We start from the raw sequence: 20,782 nt of genomic DNA on the forward strand, positions 1-20,782 counted from the left end.
CTTCATTTGTTCAGTTTTGTTTATTTGTTTTGTTTTTGTCTACATATTTTGAAATGCTGAGTAGTTCTGGCTACAGATACCTATTTCTATACTTCCACCTTCCCAAATGATAAATTATAATTTACTGGCTGAATTACTGAATATAAATTTTTTGGTGTTCACATCTGGGACTAATTTCAATGGTAAAATAAGATGGATTTTTTTGTTTGCTTTTTGGTTTTTTGTAGGTTTGCTTCTTCAGTCCTTTTCATCTTTTTTTTTTTTTTTTTTTTTAATCTTCTTGGTAATATCTGAGTAAAGAGATTTAAGGCTGTGGCTTTTTTTGCCCCCAGGGCTCTGCTCATGGCTGTCAGACTAGAGGCAGATGGTTTTATGTAGACCATATCAGTGATCATTTGTGCTCCAAGTTGAGGGGTTTGCTGCTCCAAGATGGACAGGTTTCTGGTTACTTCAAAATTAGATCTGGCCTCAAGAAGTCATAATGATGAATCTGAAGTGACAAAAATGAACTGACATGCCTCCAAATAAAGGTATTCCTTCCAACCTGAAGGAGCTGTTAGAAAAAAGAAAACAAAAGACAAAAGATCAGTTTAAACAGCAAGTATAGTTTAACAAAAACACATAAAAACTAAGAATGAAGAAATCATTTGTTAATAGTATGCATAATTTAAAATTCTGTGAATTATCAACAACTTTACTTTAAATGTATAAACATATTTTGAACATATATTCCATTTAAATTTTATATATAAAAAAACTTTGATAACTTAGTCATCAAAATTTAGTAGTAGCATGCTTATATTTCAAATGAAAGATCTTCTCTTATCTCTGACAGTTTTTAAAACTTCAGATAAATTTTTCCATTTATAAATATGCCAAGTTTTCAAACTATTTCATAAATTTTGACTATAAACTTTTAAATATTTATCACCCTCAAAAAAGTTATCAAGAAATCATAATTTTTAAGGTAGAACCTTCATTTTAAAAACAAAGGAAAAGTATTTTCAAAACATTTTACCTAATGTAATGTTTCATTGCAATTTATATAGTCTAAATGTATTATCAAATTGCCAAAAAGACACCATTTTCCATGATGCAGCAAAAGTGCCCGAGAATTAGTCTTCTTTTACTTTATACTTATCTGCAGTACTTTCAAATTAGCACCTTAAAATAACTTATATCCACATTTGTAATTAATGAATACATTTTTCTGAAAACAATAGGAAATGAAACCTAGCCATAATTTTCACTCTGCCCACCTGACATCAAACATGCTTAGCACAAGTCAGCTCTATCCACCACTAGTCCCTCCCATCAGAAACTTACACAAGCCTCTTAGATAGCCTCATCCACCAGAGGGCAGACAGCAGAAGCAAGAAGAACTACAATCCTGCAGCCTGTGGAACAAAAACCACATTCACAGAAAGATAGACAAGATGAAAAGGCAGAGGGCTATGTACCAGATGAAGAAACAAGATAAAACCACAGAAAAACAACTAAATGAAGTGGAGATAGGTGACCTTTCAGAAAAAGAATTCAGAATAATGACAGTAAAGATGATCCAGGACCTCGGAAAAACAATGGAGGCAAAGATTGAGAAGATGCAAGAAATGTTTAACAAAGACCTAGAAGAATTAAAGAACATACAAAGAGAGATGAACAATACAATAACTGAAATGAAAACTACACTAGAAGGAATCAATAGCAGAATAACTGAGGCAGAAGGACGGATGGATAAGTGACCTGGAAGACAGAATGGTGGAATTCACTGCTGTGGAACAGACTAAAGAAAAAAGAATGAGAAAAAATGAAGACAGCCTAAGAGACCTCTGGGACAACATTAAATGCAACAACATCCACATTATAGGGATCCCAGAAGGAGAAGAGAGAGAGAAAGGACGAGAGAAAATATTTTAGGAGATTATACTTGAAAACTTCCCTAACATGGGAAAGGAAATAGCCACCCAAGTCCAGGAAGCACAGAGAGTCCCATACAGGATAAACACAAGGAGAAACACACCCAGACACACAGTAATCAAATTGGCAAAAATTAAAGACAAAGAAAAATTATTGAAAGCAACAAGGGAAAAATGACAAATAACATACAAGGGAACTCCCATAAGGATAACAGCTGATTTCTCAGCAGAAACCCTACAAGCCAGAAAGGAGTGGCATGGTATACTTAAAGAGATGAAAGGGAAGAATCTACAACCAAGATTACTCTACCCTGCAAGGATCTCATTCAGATTTGACAGAGAAATCAAAAGCTTTACAGACAAGCAAAAGCTAAGAGAATTCAGCACCACCAAACCAGCTCTACAACAAATGCTATAGGAAGACACAAGAGAAGAAAAGGACCTACAAAAACAAACCCAAAACAATTAAGAAAATGGTCATAGGAACACACATATCGATAATTACCTTAAACATGAATGGATTAAATGCTCCAACCAAAATATACAGGCTTGCTGAATGGATATAAGAACAAGACCCATATATATGCTGTCTACAAGAGACCCACTTCAGACCTAGGGACACATACAGACTGAAAGTGAGGGGATGGAAAAAGATATTCTATGCCAATGGAAATCAAAAGAAAGCTGGAGTAGCAATACTCAGATTAGATAAAATAGACTATTAAAAAAAGAATGTTACAAGAGACAAGGAAGGACACTACATAATGATCAAGGGGTCAGTCCAAGAAGAAGATAAAACAATTATAAATATATATGCACCCAACATAGGAGCACCTCAATACATAAGGTAACTGCTAACAGCTATAAAAGAAGAAATCGACAGTAACACAATAATAGTGGGGGACATTAACACCTCACTTACACCAATGGACAGATCATCCAAAATGAAAATAAATAAGGAAACACAAGCTTTAAATGACACAACAGACCAGATAGATTTAATTGATATTTATTGGACATTCCATCCAAAAAGAGCAGATTACACTTTCTTCTCAAGTGAGCATGGAACATTCTCCAGGATAGATCACATCTTGGGTCAGAAATCAAGCCTCAGTAAATTTAAGAAAACTGAAATCATATCAAGCATCTTTTCTGACCATAACGCTATGAGATTAGAAATGAATTACAGGGAAAAAAACGTAAAGAACACAAACACATGGAGGCTAAACAATACATTACTAAATAACCAAGAAATAACTGAAGAAATCAAAGAGGAAATCAAAAAAAACCTAGAGACAGATGACAATGAAAACATGATGATCCAAAACCTATGGGATGCAGCAAAAGCAGTTAAAAGAGGGAGGTTTATAGCAATACAATCCTACCTTAAGAAACAAGAAACATCTCAAATAAACAACCTAACCTTACACCTAAAGCAATTAGAGAAAGAAGAACAAAAAAACCCAAAGTTAGCAGAAGAAAAGAAATCATAAAGATCAGGTCAGAAATAAATGAAAAAGATATGAAATAAATGATAGCAAAGATGAATTAAACTAAAAGCTGGTTCTTTGAGAAGATAAACAAAATTGACAAACCATTAGCCAGACATATCAGGAAAAATAGGGAGAAGTCTCAAATCAATAGAATTAGAAATGAAAAAGGAGAAGTAACAAATGACACTGCAGAAATACAAAGGATCATGAGAGATTACCAGAAGCAACTACATGCCAATAAAATGGACAACCTGGAAAATATGGATAAATTCTTAGAAATGCACAACCTTCCAAGACTGAACCAGGAAGAAGTTTTAAAAATGAACAGACCGATCACAAGCACTGAAATTGAAAGTGTGATTAAAAATCTTCCAAGAAACAAAAGCCCAGGACCAGATGGCTTCACAGGCGAATTCTATCAAACATTTAGAGAAGAGTTAACACCCATCCTTTTCAAACTCTTCCATAATATAGCAGAGAGAGGAACACTCCCAAACTCATTCTATGAGGCCACCATCACCCTGATACCAAAACCAGAAAAAGATGTCACAAAGAAAGAAAACTATAGGCCAATATCACTGATGAACATAGATGCAAAACTCCTCAACAAAATACTAGCAAACAGAATTCAACATCACATTAAAAGGATCATACATTTTGATCAAGTGGGGTTTATCCCAGGAAAGCAAGGACTCTTCAACGTACGCAAATCAATCAAGGTGATACACCATATTAACAAATTGAAGGAAAAAAAACATATGATCATCTCAATCGATGCAAAGAAATATTTTGACAAAATTCAGCACCCATTTATGATAAAAACCCTCCAGAAAGTACGCATAGAGGGAACTTTCCTCAACACAATAAAGGCCACATATGACAAGCCCAGAGCCAACATCGTCCTCAATGGTGAAAAACTGAAAACATTTCCACTAAGATCAGGAAAAAGACAAGGTTGCCCACTCTCACCACTATTATTCAACACAGTTTTGGAAGTTTTAGCCACAGCAATCAGAGAAGAAAAAGAAATAAAAGGAATCCAAATCAGAAAAGAAGTATAACTTACTGTTTGCAGATGACATGATAGTATACATAGAGAATCCTAAAGATGTTACCAGAAAACTACTAGAGCTAATCAATGAATTTGGTAAAGTAACAGGATACAAAATTAATGCCCAGAAACCTCTTGCATTCATATAAACTTATGATGAAAAATCTGAAAGTGAAATTAATAAAACACTCCCATTTACCATTGCAACAAAAAGAATAAAATATCTAGGAATAAACCTACCTAAGGAGACAAAAGAACTGTATGCAGAAAATTGTAAGACACTGATGAAAGAAATTAAAGATGATACAAATAGATGGAGAGATATACCATGTTCTTGGATTGGAAGAATCAACATTGTGAAAATGACTCTGCTACCCATAGCAATCTACAGATTCAATGAAATCCCTATCGACTTACCACTGGCATTTTTCACAGAACTAGAACAAAAAATTTCATAATTTGTGTGAAAACAGAAAAGACCTCAACTAGCCAAAGCAATTCTGAGAAAGAGAAACGGAGCTGGAGGAATTAGGCTCCCTGACTTCAGACTATATTACAAAACTACAGTAATCAAGACAGTATGGTTCTGGCATAAAAACAGAAAGATAGATCAATGGAACAGGATAGAAAGCCCAGAAATAAACCCACACACATATGGTCACCTTTTCTTTGATAAAGGAGGCAAGAATATACAGTGGAGAAAAGACAGCCTCTTCAGTAAGTGGTGCTGGGAAAACTGGACAGCTACATGTAAGAGAATAAAATTAGAACACTCCCTAACACCATACACAAAAATAAACTCAAAATGGATTAAAGACCTAAATGTAAGGCCAGACACTATCAAACTCTTAGAGGAAAACATAGGCAGAACACTCTATGACATAAATCACAGCAAGATCCTTTTTGACCCACCTCCTAGAGAAATGGAAATAAAAACAAAAATAAACAAATGGGACCTAATGAAACTTCAAAGCTTTTGCACAGCAAATGAAACCATAACCAAGACAAAATCACAACCCTCAGAATGGGAGAAAATATTTGCAAATGAAGCAACTTACAAAGGATTAATCTCCAAAATTTACAAGCAGCTCATGCAGCTCAATATCAAAAAAACCAAACAGCACAATCTAAAAATGGGCAGAAGACCTAAATAGACATTTTTCCAAAGAAGATATACCGATTGCCAACAAACACATGAAAGAATGCTCAGCATCATTAATCATTACAGAAATGCAAATCAAAACTACAATGAGATATCATCTCACACCAGTCAGAATGGCCATTATAAAAAATCTAGAAACAATAAATGCTGGAGATGGTGTGGAGAAAAGGGAACCCTCTTGCCCCGTTGGTGGGAATATAAATTGATACAGCCACTATGGAGAACAGTATGGAGCTTCGTTAAAAAACTACAAATAGAAGTACCATATGACCCAGCAATCCCACTACTGGGCATATACCCTGGGAAAACCGTAATTCAAAAAGAGTCATGTACCACAGTGTTCTTTGCAGCACTATTTACAATAGCCAGGACATGGAAGCAACCTAAGTGTCCATCAACAGATGAATGGATAAAGAAGATATGGCACATATACACAATGTAATATTACTCAGCCATAAAAAGAAATGAAACTGAGTTATTTGTAGTGAGGTGGATGGACCTAGAGTTTGTCATACAGAGTGAAGTATGTCAGAAAGAGAAAAACAAATACCGTATGCTAACACATATATATGGAATCTAAAAAGAAGAAAATGGCCATGAAGAACCTAGGGGCCAGACGGGAATAAAGATGCAGACCTACTAGATAATGGACTTGAGGATATGGGGTGGAGTTAGTGTAAGCTGTTACAAAGTAAGAGAGTGGCATGTACATATATACACTACCAAATGTAAAATAGAAAGCTAGTGTGAAGCAGCTGCATAGCACAGGGAGAGCCGCTTGGTGCTTTGCGACCACCTAGAGGGGTGGGATAAGGAGGGTAGGAGGGAGACACAAGAGGGAAGAGATATGGGGACATATGTATACGTATAACTGATTCACTTTGTTATAAAGCAGAAACTAACACAACTTTGTAAAGCCATTATACCCCAATAAAGACATTAAAAAATTGAAAAAAAAATTTAGTAGAACCAAAAAAAATGATACAAATGAACTTATTTACAAAGCAGAAACAGATTTACAGATATCAAAAACAAACTTGTTACAAAAGGGGAAACGTTGAGGGGAGGTATAAATCAGGAACTTGAGATTAACATACACACACTACTGTATATAAGAATAGATAACTAACAATGACCTACTGTATAGCACAGGGAACTCTACTGAATATTCTGTGATAACCTATATGAGAAAAGAATCTGAAAAAGAATGAATATATGTATATGTATAAGTGAATCACTTTGCTGTACACCTGAAACTAACACAATATTTTAAATCAACCATACTCCAGTAAAATTTTTTTAAAAATGGAATAGACATTAGTATGTACCTCCTAGAATTGATGAAGAAAATAAATGAGAACATAGTTAAAAATGATTTTACAATGTTTACATGTTTCCTTTTTACAAAGAGAGTCATTGAACCAACACATTTTTGGAATAGATAATTCCACAGGAGAACTGCCATCATTATGTGCCCCATCTCCCACTGGCGGAGGATGCCACAGTAGTGGATTCATCAGGAAATAAAACCAGAGTCAAAATAAGTTCCTTGCTCTCTTCCTTTATTAACAATATCAGCATTGGCCATTTTGGTAACCAAAGGGTTATACTTTCTAATATGTAATTACTTTAGGACAACAAATTGCATGGTAAAAAATACAGAAGTGTAAACAAATGCTAAAAGAACCAATTTAGAAAAAGTCAGCAGGATACAGTCTTTTTCTATGAACATAGAAAAGCACACTAAATGAGGATATTCACTTCATAATCTGAGGAAGTGGCGGGGGGGATTCAACTATGAAACGTGGATGTTTACTTACCCTGGCTCCCCTTAATCTTCAGTAATGGTGTTCAGAGGATAGTTTTGTTTTTGTGTTTTTGTTTTATTTTGTTTCTGAAAAATCTCTGCTTTCAATCTCTGCTTTCATTAGCCTAGGCTAAACAGCAATTTTACTCATGCTAATGATTGTGAATTGTTTTCTCTAAAGCCAAAAGTGTTTTAAAACCCCCTTCTTCCTAAATCCCTTTTCTCCTGCCCCTCCTTTGAATTTCCTTTTTTATTCACTGACATGCTGCTTGGGGAAACAGTTGCAGCCAGATTGGAGAGCACTGTGAAATGAATGGCTGTGATATTTATCCCTCTTTTTGGCAAAACTCCTTTTTGTAACTGCATTAAAGCCTGCCGAATCTAATGTTAACACGTGCACATTTTACTGAGTTCCACTGGAAATGAGGTATGCTGGAAAAATGGCATGATTTTTTCATGGTGGAACGAAACTATCTTCAATCAAAACAAAATTAAAATGCTAACATTGCTCCCTCCTCCTTGCTTAAACATTCTGTCAAATCACATTCATTTTAGGTTTTTAATTTATTACATGAAACAAGTGATGCCAATACTTCCCTCTCTAATATCCACTGACGATTTTCAACAATTAAATTGTCTAGACAAGTAATAAAATGCTGCTCTTATCTTTATGGAATGACATTTCTTTCTTCTGGCTTTTAAATAAATGATAGGATGCCTTCTGTGAAACAGCAAGTGGGAGTTTATGGGTTGCATTTTTATTAACCTAATATAATCAGTTAACTAGTCTTCTTTCCCCAAGCAAAGGTAGGGTTAGAAGTCAAGGACAGGGAGGTTAGACATTACAAATCTGCTGAATAAAGCAATTTTATAGTCCTTTTAAGTCTGAAAAGGAAATCAGAAGTCTCTTGAGTTATTAACATCTCTGAAGTTACTAGACTATGAAAAACCTCTAGTTGCCCATGCCCACGGATTATTTCTAGTTTCCATTTCCTTTTTTAAAACATGGTACTCAAAAGGAATTAGAAGTAAAGCAAAATAAAATATATTCTACTTAAATGTTATTTTTCTTCTTCCAAAATGCTTTGCTTTTTAGGCACACATGACTGAATAATATAAGCTCAAGGATGGGAAAAACGTCTTGCATCAATTACAATAAAATGCTATTTCTGGAAAGTCTTTGTAAAATGCAGCATATGGATGGTCTCCTAAAATTGTTCTGTTTAACTTGAAAGGAGTAACACAATGTTACAAGTTTAATTGGCAGGTGTCTAGGATATTTCTTACTTAACCTGAGAAAGGGTCAATTTCCTATCACCTTTACTTCAATCTTGCCACAATTGTGAACTAGAAAATATGAGTATCTGTATGTATACACCCACATTACCAAGAGAAAAGAGATGATTCTTTGTAAATTAGACAAGTAACTGAATAATAAGCAGTCTTCACTGCTGTTAAACTTGGAATTAATCGGAAAGAGGTCCCAGGTACCCTAACAATATTTGCCATGATACTTCGCAAATGCAATTCAATGACATAGTCCTTCAACTCCAAAAGAAGTAAACTATACTATAAAAGTACCACTATTGTAGTATATTCAGAATTCAGTAACTCCTTCAATAATGGCTAAACCAAAGATAGTCTCAGTGTTTGGCTCTCAAGGCACTTTTTGTTCAGGTGATATCTAATATATTCTACTTTAATATTCCCTCTTTTACTTCAGGAAAAATGTACGAACAATATGTATGATTTCTACATTTTCAATTCTGCATTATCAGTGGACTTCTAACTTTAATAGAGCCCCAAAAGCCAGTGTGCTTCTGGATAAACTGGATTCAGGGGGGTATAATCTTAAAAAGGCATCATGGTATGTACAATAAAAACCTAGAGGCTTGGGGCCATTTAGTGTGAATAAAAACAGCCATGTATATTTCAAGAGCCTCCAGGTTCATCTCTATTAAAATATATGCAATGTTTCGTATGCTTGGCAGAAGTAACATTGTGGTCCAGATAATTATTTCTTAACGGGCCAGGGACTGTGCTGTGCATTGTAAGCTATTCAGCAACATCCCTGGACTCAGGGTCATTCAGTGTCTTAAATGAAAAGTTGAATGGTGTTACTTTGTTCATTCATTCGCCTTAAAACTTGTGAACTCCTACCCTTCTGCAATTATCTGCAATTCAGCTACTGTATATTCCTTCAATAACAGCAATAAGAATTGTGGTTAAAGAAATAGAGAGAGTAACACTTGTTCTATGCAAGAACAATGTTCTATACTCCTAATAATAGTATTTTAGAAAGCTAAAGTGCAGGTTACAATTTTTAAGAACTGATAGCAAAATTTTCATTTCATTTGCTGCATGAATTCATCATCTCTCTATTGTTTAGCTTGGCCAACAAAGACAATGTTTGCCCGTGATGGTCCAGTACTGAGCAAAGTCTTAAATTTACATAGTGTTGTCAATCTCATTACAGAAACATTTACTGGAAATGTTCATAGGTACATGAACTGCTCAAGGTGCTTGGAAAACAAAGGTGATAAGATATTAAATGAAGTGCCAAATGATTTTTGAACAGAAATTAGAGAAAATAACCTCTGCCTGAGAGAACTGGAAAAGACTTTGAAGCCAGCTTCCTTATGAAAGATGAATAAGATTTCAACAAGAGAGGGAACATTATTCAAGCAAAGCGGAGCAGAGTCAGAAAAGCATATATCCAGGGATGGTGAGAAATCAATGCAGTTAGAGCCTAGCCTCCAGAGAGGGTAGCAGTAGCAGGAGACAAGGCCAGAAAGGGGGGTGTTAGCATGGAGGTAACAGGGAGACCTTCAATGTTTTTAACTGAAATGTGACCTGGTCAGATTCACAGTTTAGAAAGATGGCTTAGAAAGATGGCTCTGCAGCTGTATGAAGAATGAAATGGAGTAGAGAGGACCTGAAATCAGGGATAGCAGTTAGCAGTCTATAAAGGCAATATTTAATTGAAAGAGAGTGAGATATTGAGCTGAAAAAAATAGCATGAGGGATTGAGAAAAGGGAAGGGACTCAAACAAAATTTAGGATGTAGAATGAATAGAACTGCAAAATAATTGGAGTTGAAAGGGAAGAGATGAGGGAGATTTTCCTTTATTGTTTCTGGTGTGGTGACTTGGATGGATAGTAATATCATTTCCTGAGACAGGACAAGAGACAAGGAACAGATCTTAAGGAAATACATTATTAACTGTAGAGGGTATACTATCATCCTAAACACCAAAGCAATGTGTATCACAAAGGATATTTAACATATTCAAGTGTAAATTATAGAAATGTTGGTTAAAGTGGGAAATCTGGTTTCTTAAATCACAAGCTCTCCAAAAGAAACTTTGCTTTGTCGATACTATTTCTATTAATTAAAGAGGATTCAATTGGGAATCTTTAAATTTCATTTCCATGAATGTCATGTCTTAATACAGTAAGGTTAGAGAATGTGCTGAGAAACAGTGCTTGAAAGAGCAGCTTGGCTCACTGGAGGGAAGAACACTGCTGATTAATACACTAGAATTCTTTGGCATTCTAAATAAATTTAGTGGCTGGCTTTGTCAGGTCATAAATCCCTTAGACAATTAGATAAATGGTATGGGCTTACCCCTTCAAAATATGCAGATGTACACCTACATAATATTTTGCTTATGATTTCAAGATTCATAGACACTCTTGCATTGCATGGAATTCAGCTTAAGAGCTCTTGAATTAGAGTTGTACAAATTTAATTATAGTAGGTGTTATTTTTTGAAAAATCAAATATATATTTTGAGGTATATCATTGGCACTAATAGGGAGTATTCTTCATTCTAAATAAACTCATATAGTTCAGGGTTGTACAACTCAGTACTATTGACATTTGGGCTGGATAATTCTTTGTTGGGGACAGGGAAGGGGAAACTGGCAGGTGCATTGTAGAATGGTTAACATCACCTTGGCCTCTACCGACTAAGTGCCATTAGCAACCCCTAGTTCTGACAACCACAAATGACTTCAGACATTGTCAAATGTCTACTGGGAGGCACATTTTCTCCATTTGAGAACCATAGAAATAGATAATGACTTTTATAAAACTCCCACCTAAGAAATAAAGTTCGGTGCAGTCTGCCCTCTGTATCGGCAGGTTCTGCATTCTCTGATTCAACTAACCTCAGATTGGAAAAAAAAAAAAAAAAATTCAAGAAAACTCCAAACCTTGAATTTGCCACACATGCAACTACTTACATAGCATTTACATTGTATTAGGTATTCTAAGTAATCTAGAGATGTATTAGGTATTCTAAGTAATCTAGAGTATATGGAAGACATGCCTAGGTTATATGCAAATACTCTGCCATTTTCTGTGAGGGTCGTGGACCTCCTTGAATTTTGGTATCCTTGGTGGGGGGGGACAGGTGTCCTGGAACCAATCTCCTACACAGACACTAAGGGATGACTGGATTATCTCTCTGAAGAAAAATATTTTCATGGGAAAATTTTCTAGAACAGAATCACAAAGTCAGCAACTAAGGCAGGTGTTTACATCTCCTATTTTGGGGGGGATAATTCAATCTTTTCTCCTACATCCCTACTCTTAGTGTAAGAGTGAAAATTATCTACTCTTCATAGATGGCTGAGAATTAGACAATAAAGTTATTATATCATAGCAGCTCCTTTTTATCTATTTGTTTTCCTCTTCCTTTTTACAAAATTAACTTTCTCTTTAAGAAATCAAATACTCAAACTTGAGTAAGGAAGAAACTGATATCTGCAGAGCAAGAGGAAATGCATCAACTAAAAAATAAGTGAAACACTGTAGAACCTAGTTAGTAATTGAATATAGTTCCATCTGCAATATGAACAAGTCTGTGCTCTTATGGAAACTGTTAACTTGATTTAGTACTGTAATGGGAAATCTGTAACTTATGGGCACGGTATGGGATATATTGGCATCAGATACAAAAATCTGCTAATACCCATATAATACAGATACTGAAAATTTAATATAAAGCCTAACTTACCCTTCTCTGCCATTCCTTTTTCCCCAATCTTGCTCTGTAAAACCATGCATTTCGTCTCTTTGTTATCATTCATCTTTCTTCTTATTCTTATTTTCAGTATACTAGACATCTGTATTTACTCTGTGTATTTATTTCCTTGTTTCCTGATATAGTCTCCATTTCATTCTCGGGGCCACTCCCTGCCTAACTCTTAGCCAACCTCTTTCAGGTAGTCTGATACAAACAGCATTTTCCCCTTAAAAATAGAACATATAATTTTTTAGCTAAGCAGTTAGTCATGAAGAATAAATACTATCTCGATGGTATGTGTGATCATCTAACAAAATTGGAAAAGGATGGAAGTGAAAATATTGAGTGGCAGCTTCTGGAAAACTTTTTAAAAGAAAAGTTGCCCCATACTCTTGTAAATGTTTATCCCTTTCCTCAAACCTTTTGCCTGGAATGTAGATTTGATGGCTGGAGCTCTAGCTGCCAGTTTATACAATTAGTATGAACATGCTATGTCAGAGATGGTCAAAAGGAATACTGAAAGGAAAGAAAACTCAGTCCTTAAGGGCTTTGTAGACATGAGTTGCCAAGTCAGCCCTGATCTGCCTCAAGACTTGTATGTAAGAAACAAAGTTGAATTTTATGTTTTTAAAGCCATTGTGATTTGGGGACCCTGTTTTTCACATAGGAATCTAATCTTAACTGATATGGGTGAGAATCCACTCTGAATGGAGCATGTGATCTAAGTCTAAGTAAAAAAGCTGATCACATTTCTCTGTTTCAGAGGGAGATATTCACTATATTAATATCTTGTGTAAAAAGGCATACTTATAGATATCTCAAACCCTAACTTAGCCGGAAAAATTTTGATGAATAAACTATAAAGATGCTGTCATTCTCATAAAACCTCTAAGTATATTCTCATTAAAATATCAAAATCCATAAGAGCTTGGGGCATAGTAAAACCTTCATGATATGACTGCATATGATTTCCAGGATGGCAATGAATGATCTCACAGTTACACAATTAAAACAAAAATGTAGGGAACCATGGAAATTTTTTATAGGAATTAAAGGCTATAATTAGGATAGTCTGGTGTGAGTTTAACATATTCTTGGAATTGCATTTTGTGATGAAGCATTATGCACCAGCTAAACAATCTTTACCCAATCATTTCAGCCAGTCCTCCTGGGTCCATTGCACAAATACCAGAAACACAAAGTCTCTGACCAGTTTGTGAGAAAGGGAATAAAAAAGTTTGTAGCTTATTATGACAAAATAAAAATTACAAATAATACCAGGAAATATTGGGTTCATTAATAGCAATCATCAATTCTCAATCATTAAATGCAATTCACATAGAATTAATTCAGCGCTTGAAATACTACTTAAAGTGCATAGGCCTTGTCTTAATAGTGTGTTTCATATAATTAACTGAGCACAAGAAGCAGAAAGCAGACCACAGTGTGAGTTTTCCCATCTTATTTAAATCTGAAAAGATTTGTCCACTTGTTAAATCTCAGAGAGAAGATGTGGCACATATAAGATGTTCTTATGCTTGTTTTTCAATGCTAACATTTTCTTTCATTTTGAAATAATGCATGAAAATTGAAAATCCTTGGAAAGTATGAACAATATAAAGAAGGGGTAAAATATCACTCTTTCTGACACTCAAAGGCATCTGATATTATAGCTCTGGCGTATTTTATTCCAGTTTTTAATTTTTTTTCTTAGTTGAACCAATTTCCAGTGTAAAATATTTTTGTAACATGGTATCAAAAATCTTTGTAACATTATTTAATGGCTATTTAAGGTAAAGCTATGTTCCCCATTATTTTTAAATTAGGGTATGTAATTCCTTCATATAAAAAGTACTAATACTAAAATAAACTCAAAATGGATTACAGACCTAAATATAAGACTGGATACTATAAAACTCCTAAAGGAAATCATAGGCAGATATCTCTTTGACATAAATTGCAACAATATTTCTTTGCATCTATCTCCTAAAGCAAAGAAAACAAAAGCAAAAATTAACAAATGGGACCTAATTAAACTTAAAAGCTTTTGTACAGCAAAGGAAACCATCGACAAAACCAAAACACAGCCTGTTGAATGGGAGAAGATATTTGCAAATGACATGACTGATAAGTGGTTAATATCCAATATATGTAAACAGCTCATACAACTCGACATCAAAAAAATAAACAACCTGATTTTAAAAAGGACAAAAGAACTGAAAAGACAGTTTTCCAAAGAGGACATGCAGATGGCCAATAGGCACATGAAAAGATGCTCAACATCACTAATCATCAGGAAAATGCAAATCAAGACCACAATGAGATATCATCTTGCACCTGTCAGAGTGGCTATCATCAAAAAGAACACAAATAACAATTGTTGAAGAGGATGAAGAGAAAAGGGAAGCCTCGTACACTGCTGGTGGAAATGTAAATTGGTATAGTCACGGTGGAAAACGGTATGGAGGTTTCTCAAAAAACTAAAAATTGAACTACCATGTGACCCCACAATTCCACTCCTTGGTATATACTTGAAAAAAAGAAAAACACTAATTCAAAATGATACACACACCCCAATGTTCATAGCAGCATTATTTATGATTGCTAAGATATGGAAGCAACCTAAGTGTCCCTCAACAGACGAATGGATGAAGAAGATATGGTATATACATACAACAGAATACTACTCAGCTATAAAAATGAATGAAATTTTGCCATTTTCAGAAACATGGATGGACTTGGAGGGCATTATGCTAACTGAAATACGTCAGACAGAGAAAGACAAATACTGTATGATATCACTTATATGTGTAATCTAAAAAATACAACAAACTAGTGAATAAAAAAAAAAGCAGCAGACTCACAGATACAAAGAATAAACTAGTGGTACCAGTGGGGAGAGGGAAGGGGGAAGGGACAGTATAGGGATAGGGGGAAGAAAAAAGAAGTTATTAAGGGATTGTATGAAATCATGTGTGTGAAAATTTGAAAATTATAAAGCACTGTAGAATTTTTTTAAATATTTTATTCAGTTAAAAAAAGTACTAATAAATATCTTGGACATAGGATTTCAAACCAAAGTAAACATTAATAGAAACTTTACAAAGTGTGCTCCCTTGACATTAGTTCAAGGACAAGTTTTGAAAGAATAAAATAAGAAATCTTCTACAAACAAATATGTTTGTGAAATACTGCATACAATTTTTTCCTTACTGTAGCATCCTAAAAAACAATAGCATTGATATTTCAATAACCATGCTTTAAAGAAAACTATTTGGTTTTTCTTTGCATTTCCCCAAATTATTTTATGACAAAAGAGTTTTTGCATATTACTAATTTATATAAGTGTTACACTCTGGGAAATACTATAATAAATAATTTTTTAAAAAACATGTTAGAGGGCTTCCCTGGTGGCACAGTGGTTGAGAGTCCGCCTGCCGATGCAGGGGACATGGGTTCATGCCCCGGTCCGGGAAGATCCCACATGCCGCGGAGCGGCTACGCCCGTGAGCCATGGCCGCTGAGCCTGCGCGTCCGGAGCCCGTGCTCCGCAACGGGAGAGGCCACAACAGTGAGAGGCCCACGTACCACAAAAAAAAAAAAAAAAAACAAAAAAACATGTTAGAGTGAGGCCAAAATTGCTCAGATTTTAAATATCCCAATAAAATTATCTAACCTATACTTCTTAAAATGTTTTTAGAAATAATTAATGTTTATATATATATATATATATATATATATATTTTTTTTTTTTTTTTGCAGTACACGGGTTTCCCACTGTTGTGGCCTCTCCCGTTGCACAGCACAGGCTCTGGACGCGCAGGCCCAGCGGCCATGGCCCACGGGCCCAGCCACTCTGCGGCATGTGGGATCCTCCCGGGCTGGGGCATGAACCCGTGTCCCCTGCATCGGCAGGCGGACTCTCAACAACTGCACCACCAGGGAAGCCCCTAATGCTAATATTAACAAATGCAAACAACACAAAGAAGCAATCAAAAACATTTCCCCAACAGACTCTAAATTCTATCATAAGAAATCACCGTCACTAACATGGGATGAACACTATTCTAGGCATTTCTCAAATCACATATGTAGATAGAAGGAAATACATGTAAGTAGGTAAATTAAATAAATATTAGTGGATAGACTGATAGATAAGTAAATGACATTTAAATTTTACATTATGTTGTATTCTATATTTAAGAGCTATTTTAATAAAATTAATTTATATTTAACAGAAGCAATATAAACTTGGGTGCCCTGAAAATACCGGTAAGATGCAAGTAACTTTTTCTTTAACAGACAAAATATTATTTTATAAATAATCCCTGTAAAAGTCAGGTAAATTTTTGATAAATAGTGAGTTTCACATCATTTTTAAACTATATAATTTAAACTACTTCAGACAATATACTTGTACTTCTAGCAATACAGGATGAAGAAATTAGCTCGCTTAGACTTGGTTCTACTTCCAGTAGAATCAAAGGAGTTGGAATAAGTTTTTCTTAAGACCCAGTATGGTCTTTCAGTGTGTGGATTATAATCTTTAGTTCAGGGATGTTTTCCTCTTACATCTTTGAATACTTTTTGTTCTGCATATTCTTCAAAACTCCAGTCATGCTTCATTTTACTTTGACTCTTTCCACATAGAGTCATTTTTATCTTTATTACTTTCTCTTTCTTTTAAGTGATTTTTTTTTAAAGCCTATACCATACATCTCTGGTTGGGTGTCAATAGTTTTTATTATATTTTTTATAAAATCTTTATTGTGTCACTCTCTTTTTAAAAGAGAGGTCACATTTCTTTGCAATTTCTTTGAACTTGAAGAATTATTTGTCTGAAATCTTGTTTCCCCCCTACAAGTAATTCTTCCATAGTGTATGTTCTTTCAGTATCTTTCTCTCCTTTTGTAGTTTCCATTCTTAAGGTCATGTATTTTATGTCCCTGCTTATGAGTTATCTTCAAACCATGACAGCCTGTACACTGCATACTGTCAAATGGACAGATAATGGAACAAGAAAGGGAATGAGCTCCAACTCTGATTTATATTGTTTTGAGTGCCCTCTTCCTAAGTTGGCTGTTTCCTTTGGGCACAAGCCCACCCCCACCTTCACTCCCCCAAGCATCAGCATTTAAGCAGTGGTAGGTTGGTGTAGCTCATTGATCTGATAATTGCTGCTTCCTTTCCTTCCTTCACCCCTCTTGACATCCAGGATTCTCCTTTGCATTGAAGGTTCAGTTATGGACAATAAAAATGACTTTAGCATGCTTTCTCCTCCAGCATCATACTCACTGCCATGTTGTAAGAATGAATTAGGTTTCCACACAGATGTCTCCTGATTCTGTAGTGGCCTGTCTTAGAGCTCAGATCTCATTCATATCTAAGGGTGATGAGATAAACTGCCATCACTGCGACACTTGCCTTTAGGTATGTGTTGTGCTGTTTTATCTCTCAGGCTATTCTCTGGCTCACACCAGGTAGTGGTCAGAGCTACTGGCAGTGTGTTCAGATTGTTGCTGATGCTTGCATTATTAGTAGTACTGGCTCTCAATAGATTTTGAAGAAGGAAAACAGGTTAAAAAATTCCTTTGTTCTGTCATCCATAACCAGAAAACTGATTCCATGCTTATAATCTTTAAAATATCGCAGGTATATTTATTTAAGGTGTATGCAAGGATAGTTTGGGTATTGGCATAAAGAATTTGTGTCTATTTGCTTATTTTTAACTTAGTCAACAAACATATGTAGTATACTCAATCTGGACCATGAACTATGCAAGCTACCAGAAATACAGAAATGAGTTGTTATCTTATGATCAAAGAGTTTACAAATCCAGTACAGTAAATAAGCAGACAAGATGCAGTGTGTGTGTGTGTGTGTGTGTGTGTGTGTGTGTGTGTTCTGTGGCACAAATACAACAATAGGGTTATAGGAACTCAGAGGAGGGAGCAAATGAGTTGTATATCACTGCAAAGAGAAGATGATATCTGAATTGTGGCTTAAAATATTAATAGGAATTTACCAGGCAGAGGTGTGGACAGGGAGAAGTAGTTACTAGAAAACAGTGTCTGCAAAGAAAGGCATGAAGACATAAGACATCTTCATTTGTTTGAGGACAGTGAGTGGCATTTTGTTTCTGGAAGAGTGGGTACATGCAGGAAGGAGAGGAGTGGGTTTGGATATGTAAGCTTGGGGCAAGATTGTTAAGCACATTGAATTTTACCATAGAGAAATTAATAGGGGATGATGGATGACTTAGTTTAGAGATTCTAATGAAATAGGAGATGCAAGGCTCACTTTACATAGCAAGTCTTTTTCAAGCACTAGATGTACTTTGCTAATACTGCAGAGTTTCAGTCTAAGGCATCTTTTGTCATCACAACTTGAACTCTGTCCTTTCAAGCATAGCCACCCATACAGAGCAATTCTATTATGTCTTAAGCTAGTTTTGTTCTCAGATGCCATAATATGAAAGGAGTTCCATTCCATTATTTAATTAGCTTCACTGCAATATATCAATAACTTAGGTATATTCACTCAAGACCACAGTGGTAGGCAAAATGTCTGAGCAGGGGAAGGAACTGGTCAAACATGTTCTTGAATTATTCTGTTATTCTTAAGTTAAATTTGCCAATTATGTGTCCCTTTCCAACATTCTTTGAATTTAATAGAAGTCATAAGAAATGTAACTCTTACTGCAAATCTTTAATTTCTTTCAAATAATTTTGCAATCATTTTTTTCTTGTAATTTCCTGCTCATAAAAACTCAGGTAGTTATTCTGAATGAAGTTTATTCTTTTCTCCATGCCTGTTGAGTATTAAACCAGGATAATGAGTTCTTGGGGGTTATGTTTTCACTTCAGCTTTTCCAAATGTACAATTAGAGGCAGAATCAGAAGGTCACCATATTCAATTTATTCTATATCAAAATAACTGATAATTTCCAAGGAGTGAGACTAGAAGAAACCAGGGACCAAATATTGTATTATATCAATAGATAAATATACTATAGAGAAATCTCAGGATGAGGAGAGTATGAGATAGTAAAATGAGTAATAATTAATATTAAGGAAAGAACCAATAAATTACAATATCTAGCCCTTGTTCTTTAAAACCTTTTATAGAATGGTATTGTGGGTTTTTACTATTCTGAAAAGACTCATCTATATTGACTAGAAACAAAAATATGGTGAAATTAATTGTATTGAGAAGAGACCACATTGTATGATTTCACTTACATATGTCTAAATATGACAAATCCATAAAGACCAAAAATACACAGTGGTTGGTTAGGGCTAGGAATGGGTATACGAAGTGACATTTAATAAGTATGGGGTTTCTTTTGGGGGTGATAAAATGTGCTAAAATTAGATTGTGGTAATGGTTACATAATTTGGTGAATATACTAAAAACCATTAATTGTACACTTCAAAATGGTTTTTATTGTATGTGAATTGTATCTCAAGAAAGCTGTTTTTTTTTTTTTTTTTAAAGTAGCCTGGCAAGAACTCATTCACTCTAAGTTGGGAATTTTTTTAATGCAAAGGATATATATAGCAGGGATGAGACAAATGGAATGAGCTACAGTGAGAACCTGTTTTCAAGTCTATGTTCAAGATGCCATATTTACTATTCCTTTTTAAACTTATTTTCCTTTAAATAGTGCCTTTTTGATGACTAATTCTATCTGGTGACATAAGTTTGCTAAGCTGTTTTCAACATCCCTTTGTGATTTGGCTATAGTGAAATAATACTTCTAGATTCTATAATATCAAAACAATTTCTGGATATTTAGGGAGGTAAGACTGCTGAATTTAGAACTCAGATGACAAACATCTTCAAATTTTCAAATTCAAGTGAAGGAGGATAGATAATGCTGCATTTGCAACCCTTATTCTTGTGTCTTGTCTGATATTACTATTCCCCAATGATGGGATATGCATGGTTTTGATGAATGTAAAGAGTTTTGCTTGAAGAAGTTGTGAAATACACTATTTTATTGCAGAGTAAAATCAGCATAGAACTTTGTGAGAGTTTCCTCTATGAGCTGGGCGTGGGAAAACATGCTGCTTGCTCCCACGATGCCATGAGACATCACCAAGTCAACCTAATCTCCCAAGACACTGCAATTTGGACTGAGATGTGTTGCTTGGTAATAACAGAGTGTCATGGCTCCTAACGGTAGGTGGTTCCTGAAATCTAACATAAATAAATGAATTCTAGGTTTTGACCCTTTTAAATAATTTGCTGTTAATTTTTGCCATGATCACATCAAAATGTTCTCTAAGCTTGATTACCTATTCCCCAAATTTGGGCA

At 34.9% G+C, this 20,782-nt stretch overlaps 1 protein-coding gene across 2 annotated transcripts in view; it reads right to left on the minus strand.

Moving 5' to 3' along the window:
• Positions 1 to 252: 252 nt before the first annotated feature.
• The window catches only part of PRR16 (proline rich 16), a 272,562-nt gene continuing 252,032 nt past the window's right edge, over positions 253 to 20,782 (minus strand). For both annotated transcript variants that reach the window (XR_009518972.1, XM_060008966.1), the window contains exon 3: positions 253 to 553. The gene's annotated coding sequence lies outside the window, so the exon portion shown is untranslated. The remainder of the gene's footprint in view (positions 554 to 20,782) is intronic.

This window comes from Delphinus delphis, chromosome 3 (genome assembly GCF_949987515.2).
Source record: "Delphinus delphis chromosome 3, mDelDel1.2, whole genome shotgun sequence".
In the NCBI taxonomy this organism is placed as follows: domain Eukaryota; kingdom Metazoa; phylum Chordata; class Mammalia; order Artiodactyla; family Delphinidae; genus Delphinus; species Delphinus delphis.